At 48.8% G+C, this 14,418-nt stretch overlaps 2 long non-coding RNA genes across 2 annotated transcripts; both read right to left on the bottom strand.

Moving 5' to 3' along the window:
* Window positions 1-5,200: 5,200 nt before the first annotated feature.
* Window positions 5,201-8,691, bottom strand: LOC311437891. The gene is made up of 2 exons (XR_014693784.1): window positions 8,557-8,691; window positions 5,201-6,090 (listed from the first exon to the last, which is right to left on the bottom strand). It is a non-coding gene; the product is annotated as an uncharacterized lncRNA (long non-coding RNA).
* A 654-nt stretch (window positions 8,692-9,345) lies between these two features.
* Window positions 9,346-10,827, bottom strand: LOC311437892. Its single transcript, XR_014693785.1, has 2 exons — window positions 10,746-10,827; window positions 9,346-9,882 (listed from the first exon to the last, which is right to left on the bottom strand). It is a non-coding gene; the product is annotated as an uncharacterized lncRNA (long non-coding RNA).
* Window positions 10,828-14,418: the final 3,591 nt, after the last annotated feature.

Raw genomic sequence — 14,418 nt, 5'->3', positions numbered from 1 at the left:
GCCAGCAGCAATAGCTAACAGCAATCACCTGGAGGTCCACCTGCAGAGGCTATATATTTTTGTTTGTTTGTTTGTTTTCTGTCTAAATTAAAGATTTAATTACCTGCTTGCCAAGGGTTTGGTGTGGGATTTAGCAATCCAGACACTTTTTGTAGGTACCTGGCTGTTGGGGAATGTGCAAGGGGTTGTAGGCAAGCGGTCCTGTGGGACCAGGCAGAAATCATGGTAGATTGTACTCATACCACCTGTTCTTCCTTGTGTCAAAGGTTGTTTTGTTGTTGTTATTATTATTCAAGAGGTTTTAATATCGATCAGCCTTTTATGTACCATGTTTTTGACAGGGAGTTTACCTTGAATAGTCTGACATTATCAGCTGTGATTCCAGCACTTCATATTTGTGAATCTGTATTTGCAAAGCATTGAATGTGACGTGAGCACCCAACAGGAACAGAACAAGAAAAAATCAGCCCTGAAGATCTGACTTATTGAGTGTGAGTAACTGAAAACAGGGTGTCTGCTGATTCAGTTGGCTTGCGACGGACTCTGTCATCATCGTCACTTACTTGATTTCCTTCTCTACCCATACCACTAAGCTCCAGAGCTATGCAGAGAGCTCTCTGCCATTTTCCTGGAGGGGAATAACATTTCATTTCCACAGTAATCATTTGGGCAGAGGGCTTTTTTACAGCTGAGGGCTGCTGGTTTTCTTAAATTTTCTCTTCCTGCCTCCCTGTTTGTTTCACAAGGGACAGAGATGTATAAAGGGCAAATGCCAGGGGGGTCTTGGAAGCTGTTAGTCATCAGTATGCTCAGATCTGCGCCTGGGAGCTGTGGAAACACTGCTGGCTTCAAGCACGAGCCCAACACAAGACACAGCTCTGTGCTCGGGCTGCCGGTGCATAGGAAACAGGCAAGTAAGATGAGATCTGCGTTACAGAAAAACACGGATCCAGTTTCACATCACGGCATGGGATGCCTCTGCCTGGCCTGGCCTAGCCAACAGCCTGGGAAGCTCTCCTCGTTTTCTGCTACCCAGGCTACCCCACACCCTGCTGGGAGGAACCAGGGGATCTCTTCTGTATACTCTTGCATCTTACCGATATCCCCAATGGCAAAGGATTCCTCAAGTAGCCCTCCCAGCATACGTGCTCCTCACTGGAGCAAGGCAGGAGTGATGGACGTGGCCCTGACCCTGCTGCCTTGCCCAGGAGAAGCCTCCATGAGCCCTGCAGCAGCAGCCAGGAGACCAAGCAGGGCCTGGGCAGTGGGACCTCTCCCACAGGGCCTTTCCCAGGCCATTGGGGTAACAAAAAGAGTTAAGGCCCATTAAGGATGAGTCATGCATCCTGTGACAGCCTCTGGGCCTGGGGACTAAACTTTAGGAAATGCCACTTACCACTGGCTCCCCCTGCACCCATAGCCTCCAGCCCAGTGCCACCCAGCCCATTATACCGGTTCTCTAACAGAGTTGCTGGGCCCCGAAAAGCAGAGCCCAGCCCTGCTCTAGTCTCACTGAAAGCTTGCTCATACACCATCGGTCCTACAAAATGATTTTCTTTGGAAAGTGCTCAGCTGTTCAAGACAAACTAGGAAATCAAGTGGGATAAAATAAAACTGCTCCAACAAATGCGGCACTCGGATGCGTTATCCCATTTGGAGAGGCTGGACTAAATCCAGCAGTGAGAAAAATCTTGATTTCACTCCTGATTTAGCATTTTAAAGACTGACATGGGATTACACTATGCAAACATGCTGTTATCAAATGGGTTGGCTTCAGGCCTTTCCCCAGCCTGACAAGCATGATGGCTATGGCCATGTTTTCTCCTAGCTGCGCCAGGCCTTGGGGTGACTCCACAAGAGGTCAGGTGGCCACTGCACTTTGCAGCAGGAAGATGTAACATCACCCTCTTATTTCTGCTCAAATGGTGCCTAAACTGCTTCCCTTTCCCCTTCTGTGCTCAAGCATGGAGATCTAGACAAGGAGGCTTCACCACTGTTGGTGAAGACCACCTCCAGGCACAACACTGATTCTAACATGCCAGGGGAAGCAAGACCTGCACTTCCCAGATTATTTATCTGCTTTTTTTATATTGTGTGTCTTCTTGCTGTTCCTTTCTACAGAAATTCCCCTAACCCAGGAACAAGAGCCTATTATTATGTGCAAATTTAGCATTTGGTGCAGCCTCACCTTGAGTATTGTCTTTAATTCTGGGCTCCACGCTATAGAAAGGGTGTTAAGGCCCTTGAAGGCACTCAGAGGAGGGCAACAAGCTGGCAAGAGCACAGGAAGGCACGTCCTGTGAGGAGAGCCTGGGGACACCAGGGCTGTCTGGGCTGGAGAGGAGGAGGCCAAGAGGCGGCCTCACGGCTCTGCACCTCCCTGAGGGGGGGACAGGGATCCCTGCTCCTGGTCACCCATGGCAGGAGTGGCACAAATCATGATGCCCTCAATAACATGCTTTAAATGTTGGTTAGCCCTGGAGTGGTCAGGCACTTGGACTTGATCATCTTTTCAGGTCCCTTCCATCTGAATCACTCCTATTCTATTCTATTCTATTCTATTCTATTCTATTCTATTCTATTCTATTCTATTCTATTCTATTCTATTCTATTCTATTCTATTCTATTCTATTCCATTCCATTCCATTCCATTCCATTCCATTCCATTCCATTCCATTCCATTCCATTCCATTCCATTCCATTCCGTGCTGTGCTCTGCTGTGCTCTGCTGTGCTAGTCACACTTGACTGCAAATGCTGCTGGTCTTTGTCCTAAAATAATTCTCATGCGAATTACTAGAACATACAAGCCCTAATTTGTGACTTGTATTACGTTAGCCTCACACCTGTGGTTTAAAATTAAGATTTTTGAGGCGTTTTTAAATGGCAGGAGACTGCCCAGAAGTGATATTAGAGGTTGTGTCCTCTGTCACTTGTAGGGGTGGCTGTAATGCCCTGAGCACGATGGAGTCAAAATGCTGATAAGATTTTCTCAATGCCAGTTGTTCTCTTTGTAAGAGATGACAGCTGGGGGTGGTTTTGAAGCTGGCAGGCCCATGCTGAGCTGGCAGGGAGGCAGCAGCCTGCCCTGGGTGGTCTCTGTGTCTCCAGAAGACAGAGAAGCAGCACTGGGCACAGCAGCTCCATCACTGCCCCCCAAGGGACATGGCCACACCAGCTGCAGGGGGACAGGGGCAGGACAGCACAACCTCAGAAGGACTAAGACTAGGGGAAGTTCAAATGCAGAAGCAGCACTTGTACCAGAATCAGCCAATATTTACCGAGTGGTGGCTCATGTGTGTTTGCATCCCAGGCACGCACACATTTATATGCGCTCATTAGCTACTTTCATTTTTAGCAAAAGTTAAAATCTAAGTTAGGTCACAAGAAAAAAAGAATTGCTCATATTTGTCCAACTTTCCATAGGCAAAATCTCGGCTCTGGCTAGCATCATGAACTGCTTTTGCTCAGCTCTTTTCCCACTGACAGCATCTCAGGCCACAAATGACCTGGTTTAGCAAAGCTACAGAGAGCCTGCCCATGCCATAGGCAAATTCCAGCCCTGGCCTAGATGGGTGTAATTCACATTCAAATCAGCTGAAGCTGTGCCAGCCTGTTCCAGGGCTGGCCGTGCTTGTGCAGATTTGTTCCTGAGCTTTGTTTTCAGCCTGTCACTTCAATGAGCACACGCACTCGGGATTTTGGAATAGGAGCGAAGAGATGGCTGCCACAGAGCTCTAAGTTGAACAGAACCATGATCAGCCTCCGATTTACTGGCTGTGACAATCGGGAGCATTTGGGGATACATATTTATGTTCCCAGCAATGAAAACACGAGGAGTTATTAATAGAAGAATCTAAAAGCATCCCGGAGACTGGGGAAGGTCTCATCATCCAGCGACACCCTGCCGTGCCCACTGCTGGGGACGTAGCCACGCACGGCGTCACCGTACACCCACCACCAGCAGGGCAGGCTCCGCATGGGCAGACTGAGGACGCCTGGATGCCACCCCATGGTTTAGTGACATTTGGGCACAGGAGGGCACACAGCAAGCGATGCTCCTGCCCTGGGGGCAGTGACAAGGGAGCATCCAGGGCTTTCCTTGCTCCTCTCACCTCAGGAGAGGTTTTCAGGGCGCTGCACATCACTCTTCAGCAGGAGGAACAGATGCACCAAGCGCTCGCCCGTTTGTTTTTATCTCCGCTCCTCTCTCTCCCCCCTCCATCAGCTTCCCTTGAGTTTAACTGCAGACACAAAAGAAATCCCTTTCCAGCTCTGAGATACCCGTTATGCAAACAGATGAGGCAGCCCAACTCTGTGCAGGGCCCTGACATGTCCCCAGCACGTCCCGCTGCTGGGAAGGTGCCCACGGCCAGCTCTTGGTGCTCAGTGGGGACATTTGGCATTCACCAGGCTGCCTGAACCGAGAGCAGGGCTGAAAATCAGCCCAAAGCCCTGCCAAAAACCAGACACAGCACAGCCGGTGAGCAACAGGAGGGGGCAACCCTCACCACAGGTGGTATAAATCAGTAAAGAAACCTGCACACCCGAGTAAATCATCTTTCCAAGCAGCCTCTCCAGGTCCCTGGTTGCCCTGTAACGCTGCACTTGGCAGCCTGGGGCATTGCCACCACCAAAGGAAAGGCTGTGGGGGAAAATTTGTAGCTGGTGCCTGTCCGGAGGGCTTGGCTCCCCCAGGGTGCTACACACCTGGGAGAAAGGTGCTTGTATTACTTAAAGCCAAACACATGGAGTAAATTAACTATTTTACCCATACATATATATATATATATATATATTTTTTTTTTTTTTCCTAGAAACCTCTGAGTTTTCTAGGCAAAACTTTTCTGAATACATTAAAATATAGGTATCTCACATCTGCTATGTTCTCATCCTTCAGTACAGTCATCTGGCATCCCACGTTAAAGCGTTGTTTCTATAGGGTCATTCTCCTATAAAGCTGTTTCCAATAGCTTAAAATTAGTTACAGATTTATAAACAATCACATATTTATGTAAGGGGAGGGATTTTGTTTAATAAGTGTTTAATAAGACACTCGGAATATGAACTGGCTGTGTTTGAGGATTTTGTTCACTTTTATGATATTTCTACCCATTTCTTTTATGGGTTCTGGGGAGTTCAGGCTAAAAATGAGGGCTTACAAGAGGTTATAAAAGAACAGAGCGGTCGTATTTTTCATGGCAGTTTGAACAGCCAGGTTGAAATTTTAAAAAAAAAAAAACAAAAAAACAGCAGTGCTTTTCATGCGCGTCTTAGCCAAGTTTTCAGCCAAAAGTAGAAAGAAACATGCACCAGTCTGAACAGTACTTGCTCAGCATCATTTTTTCTTGCCCTGGACTCATGTGAGCTGCCCAGAAGGACATCCCGACACAGCTGCGTGGATGCACGCAGCCAGCACCTGGAAAGGCAGCGGGGCTCTGGCTGCGTGATCCATTTCTTTCTTTTTCCCCAGATTTATGCCTTGGCCAGCACATGCTGTGGTGGGCAGTGTGTGGTCCCATGCCCCATTTGCTGCACGCTGTGCTGCCTGGAAGATGGAGCAGTGTTATTTTCTCATGGGCTTCTCTCCAGAGCACCTCCCAGCGCAGTGCTGCGCTCTGCCAGCACTGGAGCTTCTGCTGGAAGTGCAGCCCAAGGAGTGGACGGTCTGGAGGACTGGGGGAGCTGAAGGAGAGGATCCAAACAGCCACTAATGGCAGAGAACCAAGTGGAAGGCCCCAAAACCTGAGCCATTGGGGTGCATGTCATTGGGAAGCCCTCTGAGCATTCGGAGCATTGCTCCTGCTAACATCTGTCAAAGCTACGGGCACCTGGCACTTGTGTAAATCAGATTTCCAGGTCTTCAGCAGGCATCCAGAGAATGAAGAAACTGCATCTATTGGTGAACTGTGATCAAACACAGCAGAGGTGTGCTGCGGCCCAGGCACAGACTTGCACAAAGCAGGAGGTCCCCATCACCAGGGTGGGCTGAGCACCCCAAGAGCCAAAAACTCAGACTCCTTGTGTGCAGGTGGTCGTGCATCTCACACGGACCGGACTGCTTCTGGCCCTTGGTTTTACTGCAAACTTCCTGAAAGAAGAGAAAAGAGCCAGTGAATAATTCATTGTGAGCCTCCTGTTTGTAGTCAAGCCTTTCTGCTTGTTTGCAAACAGGGTTATTGGTACCACGAAGAGCCATTCCCCTAATGCTGCTGGAAACAAAGGCTCCCTTTCTGTGGCTGTTTATCCAAAGCAAAGAGAGGGTGTGGGAGGAGGTGGGGAAACAACACAGTGAGGACATCCCACCCAGCAAGGTCACCCCTCGTGGGAGCAGAGGTATCTCCAAGCAAGGATGGTTTGGGACCCGTAGCCCCCATCCCAGGTGACACCACTGGCTATCCCTCTTGCCACCAAGCCTTCTCCTGGCTTCCTGAGGATCACAAACCATCGTCCCATGTCAGAAAGACTACTTCTGAACCTACTAATGAAACTGAAGTTGTGAAAAGTAAAGAATTAGCAAAATGGCTTAAGTGAGTCACTCAGCACAGGGAGGAAAGCAGGCTGCAGGAATGCTTTGGAGGGCAAGCAGCAGGGCTGGCTGCTGCAGGACGTGGCAAGGACAGAACAGTTGAGCAGAAATAACATCCCTCTTTGACGTGTTGTACCTTCTGCTCCCATCAACCCCCTCAATCTGTAATTTGGTGGAAAACCAGGATCATTCTGGGCCACCATGCTTGAAAGGCTGTCACCCCCCTGCAAGACAAGGACCCTACAAGAAGGGCTGTGGTGGCACGGAGCACAGGGTGAGGAGACACCCCGTCACTGCTGTCCTTGCTCCATCAGTTCATTTCCAGCTGGGAGGTCAGGGAGAAAGCATCATAACAGCTTTTGCCTCCTTGTTTTGAAGGCAAAGCAGTGAATAGGTATGGGAGAGCATCCTGCTGCACTAAAATCAAGTACAGATCCCCTGATTAGCAATAAGGGGATCTCTACTGACCCCTTTTCCACAGGGCTGGACAGTACAGCAGCAGCACTCACCTCGAAACATTCAATTCGGGTGCTTTGCATATTTTCATAGCACACCTGGGGACCAGGGAGAGGTTTTGCATTTTTTTTTTTTTTTTTTTTTTTTTTTTTTCCCAGGAGTGCACTAAAAAGCTGCGTCCTCCTTTCCAGGGCCCCCTCTGCCTGCTCGCGCTGCCCTTTGTGAGCTGAGCAGATCCAGCAGGAGGGGGGAACATCGGTGGGGTCCTGACAGACCTTATGCTAATTCACCAAAGAGCATTTTAGACCATGCGTGGCCACTTAATAGAGTGGGAGAGACAGCAGCGAACATGACATTTAATTATGGGAAAGAAAAACGAAGTCTTTTACCCTGTATTTGGCATTCTCCCAACACCCAGAGTTAATTGTTAGGAGGGTATATTAGAAGGCAATGAAGGAGAAGATTGAAAACCCTGATTATGCCAAGTTCCTGAAAATGCTGAATTTATTGAATTTCACATGAGAAAACACAGGCTGGGTCATGCTGAAGGCAGTGCCAGCAGCCAATGGAGAGCTCAGGGGGTCTGCATGTGCTTGCTGGGGGGGGGGGGGGGGGGGGGCACAACACACCCCAAAGTCACTTCTTTGTGAGCCCCTGCCAGCTGCTGGCCAAGCCCCACTGCATCCCCAGGATGGGGAAGATGCATCTACTGGGGTAGATGCCTCTGCAGCATGGGCAGACCTTGGTGCAGGTTGTGCTTGAGGCCTTCACATCATTCAGGAGCTCAGCTTTCCTTTGGAAAGAGATCCAAACAGGTAAAGCTGAAAAGGACATTGCAGTTGGAAAGGCCATCTCTCTGTGCTGTAGATCCAGCTACATGTGCCAGAATTTGGCAAGAGCAAGCCCAAACCTCTCCAGGAGGTGCTGGTACAGATGCCCCTGATAGCACAAGAGACATGGGGCTGAACTAATCCATCAGCCCTGGGTGCACATGGAGGATGGGGCTGTATGAGCACAGAGACATCACAAAAAAACCTCTCTCTGCCTCCAGTAATGTGGTAGCTGTGGTCTTCCTGGGGCCACGGTGCAGACCTAGCATCCCATAGCACATTCCTCCAGGAGCCTGCCAGGTCCTCCCTGGAACCACGTCAGCTTTCAACCCCATCCTGGTGCTGATACAGCCAGAGGGTGACACAAGGTGTGTTGAGTACAGCACATCAGTCACAGCAGCACATCCCAGACAACAACACATTTCTTTTCTGGGGCAGTTCATTCATGCCTGGCTGCTAGTGAGGGACAAGACAGGGGCTGGAGCTGACCTGTGCAATCAGCCCCTATAGGGAGACCCTCAGCCTAAAGCACCACCCCAGGAAAATCTCCCAGATAGGAAGAAAGCACCACTAACTGCAGGCTCCTTCATGCCATTCCCAACCCCACCTGGGTTTGCTGAAGCTGGTAGAATTTACTCTGGATTTTAGTGCAGCAGGCTGCCTTTCCTTGCTTTTTTTTTTTTTTTTTTTTTTTTAAACATGGAAATCTACACCAATAAATGAAACCCGGCTCATGTCTTACCTGCAGTAGCTTTGGATTTACTGCAGGGGGTAACCTTTGGCTGCTGAAGCACTTGCTCCTGCAGCAAGGCAGGTTGGAGCAGACTTCAGAGGTTGGCTTCCGTGGGGAGGAAACGCCGGTGGTGGGATTTATAGCCTGGTCCCCACTTAATTAAAGTCAGCTGCTGGTTTTCCCGGTTTCAGATAGCTTAAGAAAATGATCCCTAAATATATTAAAAAGACAGAAAGAGTCTGACATTTGGGGCAGGGTAAGTAAATTGATTATTTTGCAGTAGAGTGCAAATTAGAGCAGCTATTTACTGGTGCTGACCCCGGTATTCGACATCACCCAGTGCATGACTACAGGAGCAGACTGCAAGAGGCCTTCACACGGCTCTGCCTGTGGCCTCTCCTGGCAAGGTCTCTCCCCCTCCAGCCTGCCTTGGTGCTCCTGATGACTGGGGGCCATTTCTGGCACTGGGTTCCAGGCAGAAATGTGGGCTGGGGGAGCCCAGAGCTGCTGCGGCGGGGGCAGCGGTCCCTATGGGTGAGGACCCTGTTCACTGGCACTGCGTGGTGGAAGAGCCCCTCGAGGACCCGCTGGGGATGGACACTGAGGGGAGCTCCTGTTGGGACAGAAGGGAACCATGTTTGGCTTTTGGGTACGTAACTAAGCCGGGCTCTATTTTTTTTTTTTTTTTAATGAGACAAAGATAAATCTATTAACTAGAACATCTAATAAACTGCTAAAGACTTGGTTTAAACACTTCCACTATTTTTGTAATACTTGGCCCTCTTTGTGAGATTTTGATTTGGGTTTTGGCTTGTTTTCTTTTTAATGAAACAATTTTTCTCCTCTAAGCACTACAAACATTTTCTTCCAAGGGGCTCTTTGAGGAAAGCACTGGCTGATCATTTGCAAGAGTGCTGTTACTCGGGGGCAGTTTTGCTTGGTAATACTCCAGGAGGCCTGGCAATAATTCACTCCAAAGCCCTGCACCACACTGGGTTTTCAGGAAGCACGTCAGTGTGTGACTACAACCCAGGCGTCCCACTCTGCAAGGGGAATTTGTGAGCCCACACCTACTGCCAGGTAGAGTAATCAGAAACGAAACTCAGGAAAGTGCCAAATAAAGACAGGAATTGAATGGGGGAGAGCGGATTTATCCTTTTGCAAGGCTCTGTCCCCAAAATCATTTGCCTTTAGTCTGCAGCCACCACCACTCCTCACTTCTCTGCTGTCCTACCAGCGCAAGTGCCCTCAGAGAGACTTGAGGAGACCTCCACACAGGGAGGGAAGGGTCTGAAGACACCATGGGCTGGTCAGCAAAAAAGCAGCAAGACAAACCTGCAAAGGAAAGGAAAACAATCAATCAAATCAATCAATCAATAAAAAAAAAAAAAAAAGAACAAACCATCTCATCTACAATGCTTTTAAAGGAATGTGAGAGTCGAGCTGAAGACGAAAGGCTCTGTCCATGCAAGAAGCCTGTTTGCCTCACAAGTAGGGGGTGGTTTCGATTCTTTAGTGGCTGGGCTATTGCACAACTCCCGCGGAGCCTGCTGATGAATTAGTTACTTGAAAACCAGCAAAGCATTGTCCTCTTCATGGCTCGGCTTCCCTGGTGTCTTTAAAATGTTTGTTTATGAGTGGGAGATGACTAACAGGCCTCTGCAGAAAGGAAGTAAATTTAGACTCCAGCTTTGGGAAGCTGTCCACAACGCGAGGCAGGGTGGAGCCAGCAGAAAACCCCACGAGAGCAGCTGGGCAGCGTGGAGGCAGCTCCGTGCCCCTGCAGAGCCTGGTTCAACCCCTCAGAGCCACAGAGCTGGGCCTCACCTCTCCCCACAGTGCCATCCTTACTAAAAAATACAGTCTGCAGACACCTAGACTTGGAAAGCACCACTTAAATACCCAAGAACCAGTGCCATCTCCAGTGTCAACTCTGAAAGCTAATGATGGTGCTAAAGCCACAGCTGTCCTTAACCTCCACCCAGGGACCATGGCAGTGGTCTATCAGCTGCTGTGGGCTTGTGCCAGCACCCCATGCTCCTCCCATGAAGCCCCAGCCCCTTGGAGGAAGCACTCAGCTTACCCCAAATGTTTTCTGTGGCATAGCCACCAGAGCACACCAGAGGCAGGAAGCCTGGAAGCTCACCTCTGATGTCAGACAAACTCCAACCCACACAGAACAACCTTGTCTTACTTACCAAGATCAGACCAGGCTCTGGGAACAAGAGGCCGGCACCCTCAGGGAGCCCACAGCTGCCAGCAGCAACTGAAGAAAACACGCTTTTATTCCATACAAGCAACCAAATACCCTGAACTCTTATCTGACACTTATCACAAGGGCAACAGAAGAAGGTGCTTGAACTCCGGCCAAAATGTGCTTCTTTTTTTTTATTATTATTATTTTTTTTCCTGCTTGATGAAGCACAAGTCGCAAGAGCAGCCTGTCCCAGGGAATACTTGTACTTATTGCTGACCTGCTGGCAAGCAAAGCCTGGAAAGGCAATGGTGGGGTCAGAGCTCCAGTCTCTGTGCACCACATGCACCCGGCCCTGAGCAATGTCCTGAAGCACTGCAGTGAAATCCACCACAGCTCTCCTGCCAGAGCCCCGGAGACTGGTTTGAGCCTGGGTATTTTACCTGTCTCCTGAAACACTTCTTTTCACAAGCTATAAAACTCTGGGATGTTTTGTTACTCGCACAAAATCCCAGCCCCTGCATAACCCACCAAACACAGACCTTTCCTCCTGCCCTCTGACTGGAGCCAGTAAACCTCCCCGTATCATTTATGAAATGAAATTTCCACCCATGTTATTGGCACCCCAGGAGATGCCTGCAAGGTGGGTGTGCTCTTGAGAGCTCGCAGGACCATGGCATGCAGCACCGGGCTGTGGGAAAATGTTGAAAGGAGCCCGAGTGAGTGTTTCTGCAATAAATAAATTAAAAAAAAAAAAAAAAAAAAAAGGCATGTGTGCTCCAAACACGCTATTCGTGTCAATGCTGGCTGCTGCTCAGCCATCCTGTCCTGGTCACGGCACCCGAGCAGGGCTGCAGGACAGGCCCAGGAGCGGGGCCGACCTTTCTGCGATGTGCAGCAGCTGGGCTCGCGCGTTTCTCAGCTTGCTATTTATACCCACCTCCCTGTTTACACCTATTTTCGTTTTGTCACACATCCCATCTTCTCTTTGCTTTATGTAATCTTTTTAGCTCCTCTTTGTTTCAGTTTTCTGGGCCGGAGGCACAGCAGAAAGCAAAGAATGTCACAGAGTGCCAGCAGTGCCTGGGAATGTGAGCACCTCGCTAAATTCACGGCACGCATTGCACTGCACAGCAGTCCTCTAAAATGCACACGCAGAAGCACAGGGAAATTCTGGCAGGGATAACTACATCACAACCCCTCAGCCACTTACTAAACCACAAAAAGACATACTAACAGGCAAATCTGATCAGACAGCAACAATAATTTCGGGGGCAAAAACAACACTTCAAAATGGAGAGTTGCGTAAAATGATGTTAGCGCTGAATCCTGAAGGTAAAAGATATTGCCACCTGGGTTTTAGATGTCTTTATATACACAAAATTATCTTATCATCTCTGCCTAGAAGATAGTTACTGATTTAGGAAAGGAAAAATCAAAATGAGAAGCCCAACTGTGAACTCTCTATGGTCTAATCTCCTGATTATACTTGGATTTGAAAATTTCATTAGAAAACAATTACAGAGAAACTGGAAATATCACGGAGGCTTAATCAACAGACCCAGTGGATTTCCTGGCTGCAGAGCAGCTTCAGACAGTGCTAGAAGACTTCTGTGTATGTTTGCATGAAATGAAAGGGAAAGAAAGATTGGTTTTAACCAGCACTTCACAGTGAAAGGGCTTTTGACTGATAAATCAATCTTCTTAAAAAAATAATAAATTAGATTTCCTTATATAATGTGCACAGTGGATGAATATCTACCTGCTAAGCCTGCAGTTGCTGCTGGAGTTAACTGCGGCAACACAGCCTCCTTTGACCGAGGGAAGGTCACGGAAGAGCTGCCCTCTTCCTTCATCCCTGTTTGTTATTTCGTCAGACCTAGTTGCAGCCAAGAGCTGAGAGAATGAACAAAAGGGAATAAAAATAAGCCCTCAAAGATATGCAAAGCATCGGTTGTTTTATTTTAATCTTTCTGCTTGGCCATATATCTATCATATTTTACTGTTCAAATGGCAGAGGAATTTACACAGCAAAACCAAACCAAATCTGCCCCTTGAATGAGTATTACAACATAGATACCTGCTTCTAAATGGAGGGGCCACAGCTGCTTTGCTGCTTTTTAGACCTTGTCATGTCACCCTCTTCAGCTATGAGATCAGGACAATGTTGGTCTGAACAGCAAGACCCCTTGTGGGCCACACATGGCTACACACCTCAGCAAAATCAAATATATGAAAAGTAATGTTAAACACAGGTGAACTCAGATTGCTTAGGCCCGGTGATTGAGAGAGTCATTTTGGAGCCTCAGAGCCCTGCTCACATCCCAGCTATAAGTGCTTCAGGGTTAAAAGGATGGTTTTGGTGATGCTCCCTGCTGCAAGCCGAGCATCTCCATGGCACGGCAGCTGCAGCAGGAAGATTTCCCTCTTGCTGGCTCTGCTGCAGCTCTGTGCCCCCAGACTTCATCTAGAGAAGCAGTTCCACACAGCCCTGACACATATGGGATGCTGCAGAAACCAGGAGTCTGTGCACATACGGCTCATGCTACAGACCTGGGTATCCCTTGGATTTATGCAGAGGCACCGCTGTGCCCCGCAGTGTCCCCTGGCACTGCAGGGCTGCTGTGCCGGCGGTCCCGGGGGCCCTAGCAGCCTGATAACCACAAGTTTCATTCAAGCCAATTATAGCGCTTTATAAATAGAGGATCCTGCTTGTTTTGGAGCCGGCAACCAGCAGGCGGTGGGTCCTGTTTCCGTGAATAGTGCCTGGGTCTGATATGGCCAGGCTGGCCTCAGCCAGCAAGAAAAGTGCTGGGGTCAAAGCGATGTCGTCGGGAAGTGAGAAGGTCCCCAGCCTGGCAGGGACAAGGCTGGGCATGGGGAGTCAGCAGAGCCAGGCTCTCCCCTGTCAAAAACATTGCCAGAACAGAGCGTTCATCCTATACCTTCCTGCAGACATTTTAAACAGGCAATTTTAATAATCACAGGTATACATTTAAGGACAAACAGATGCTGTCAGAATGGTTTCAGGCAGGTTTGTGATGTGAAACACAGAAAGCAAACGACTTGTTGGTTCGTTACCTACAGCTCTATTCCTGGGGAACCAGAGGGCAACAAATTCACCCTGAATTCAATTAGACACCTGCTCAAAGCAATTCCCGACAGCAAAGGCAGCTCATTCTCTAATTGTAAAACACTGCATCCTTTTTTTTCTAACCTTTTAATATTATTGATCTTTTTTTTTTTTTTTTTTTTTTTTTTTTTTTTTTTCAGGTGCAGGGGGAAATGCCAAGCATGATGTCAGCAGACAGAGTTACATGCCACAGGTGCTCTTTCCAAAAGCGGAGCAGTAAATGCCAGCCCAAGCACTGGCTGGATGTTGCAGAGCCTTATCGTGATAACGGAGACAAGCTGCACCCTGCACATTTGGGGCAGGAGAGGCAAAAGCCTGACCCCTTGAGCCCTTGGCTTTTGCTATGCCAAGGCCAGGTTGCTATATCGTTATGATAAGGGTAATCCTGTTAGGCAAACACATCAAACAAATAGTCATTCATGATTGCAGACCTTGTCTCGGCAAATCTAACCCCAAGTTAGAAATGTGCTGAGTGCACAGTCCTGGGGCACAGCTCGCTGCGGGCTGACCGAGGGGTAGGCCGGGGTCGCCTCTGCCCCAGGAG

Source organism: Aythya ferina, assembly GCF_964211825.1.
Source record: "Aythya ferina genome assembly, chromosome: 5".
Lineage (NCBI taxonomy): Eukaryota > Metazoa > Chordata > Aves > Anseriformes > Anatidae > Aythya > Aythya ferina.
This window is presented reverse-complemented; position numbering and strand designations above follow the sequence as displayed.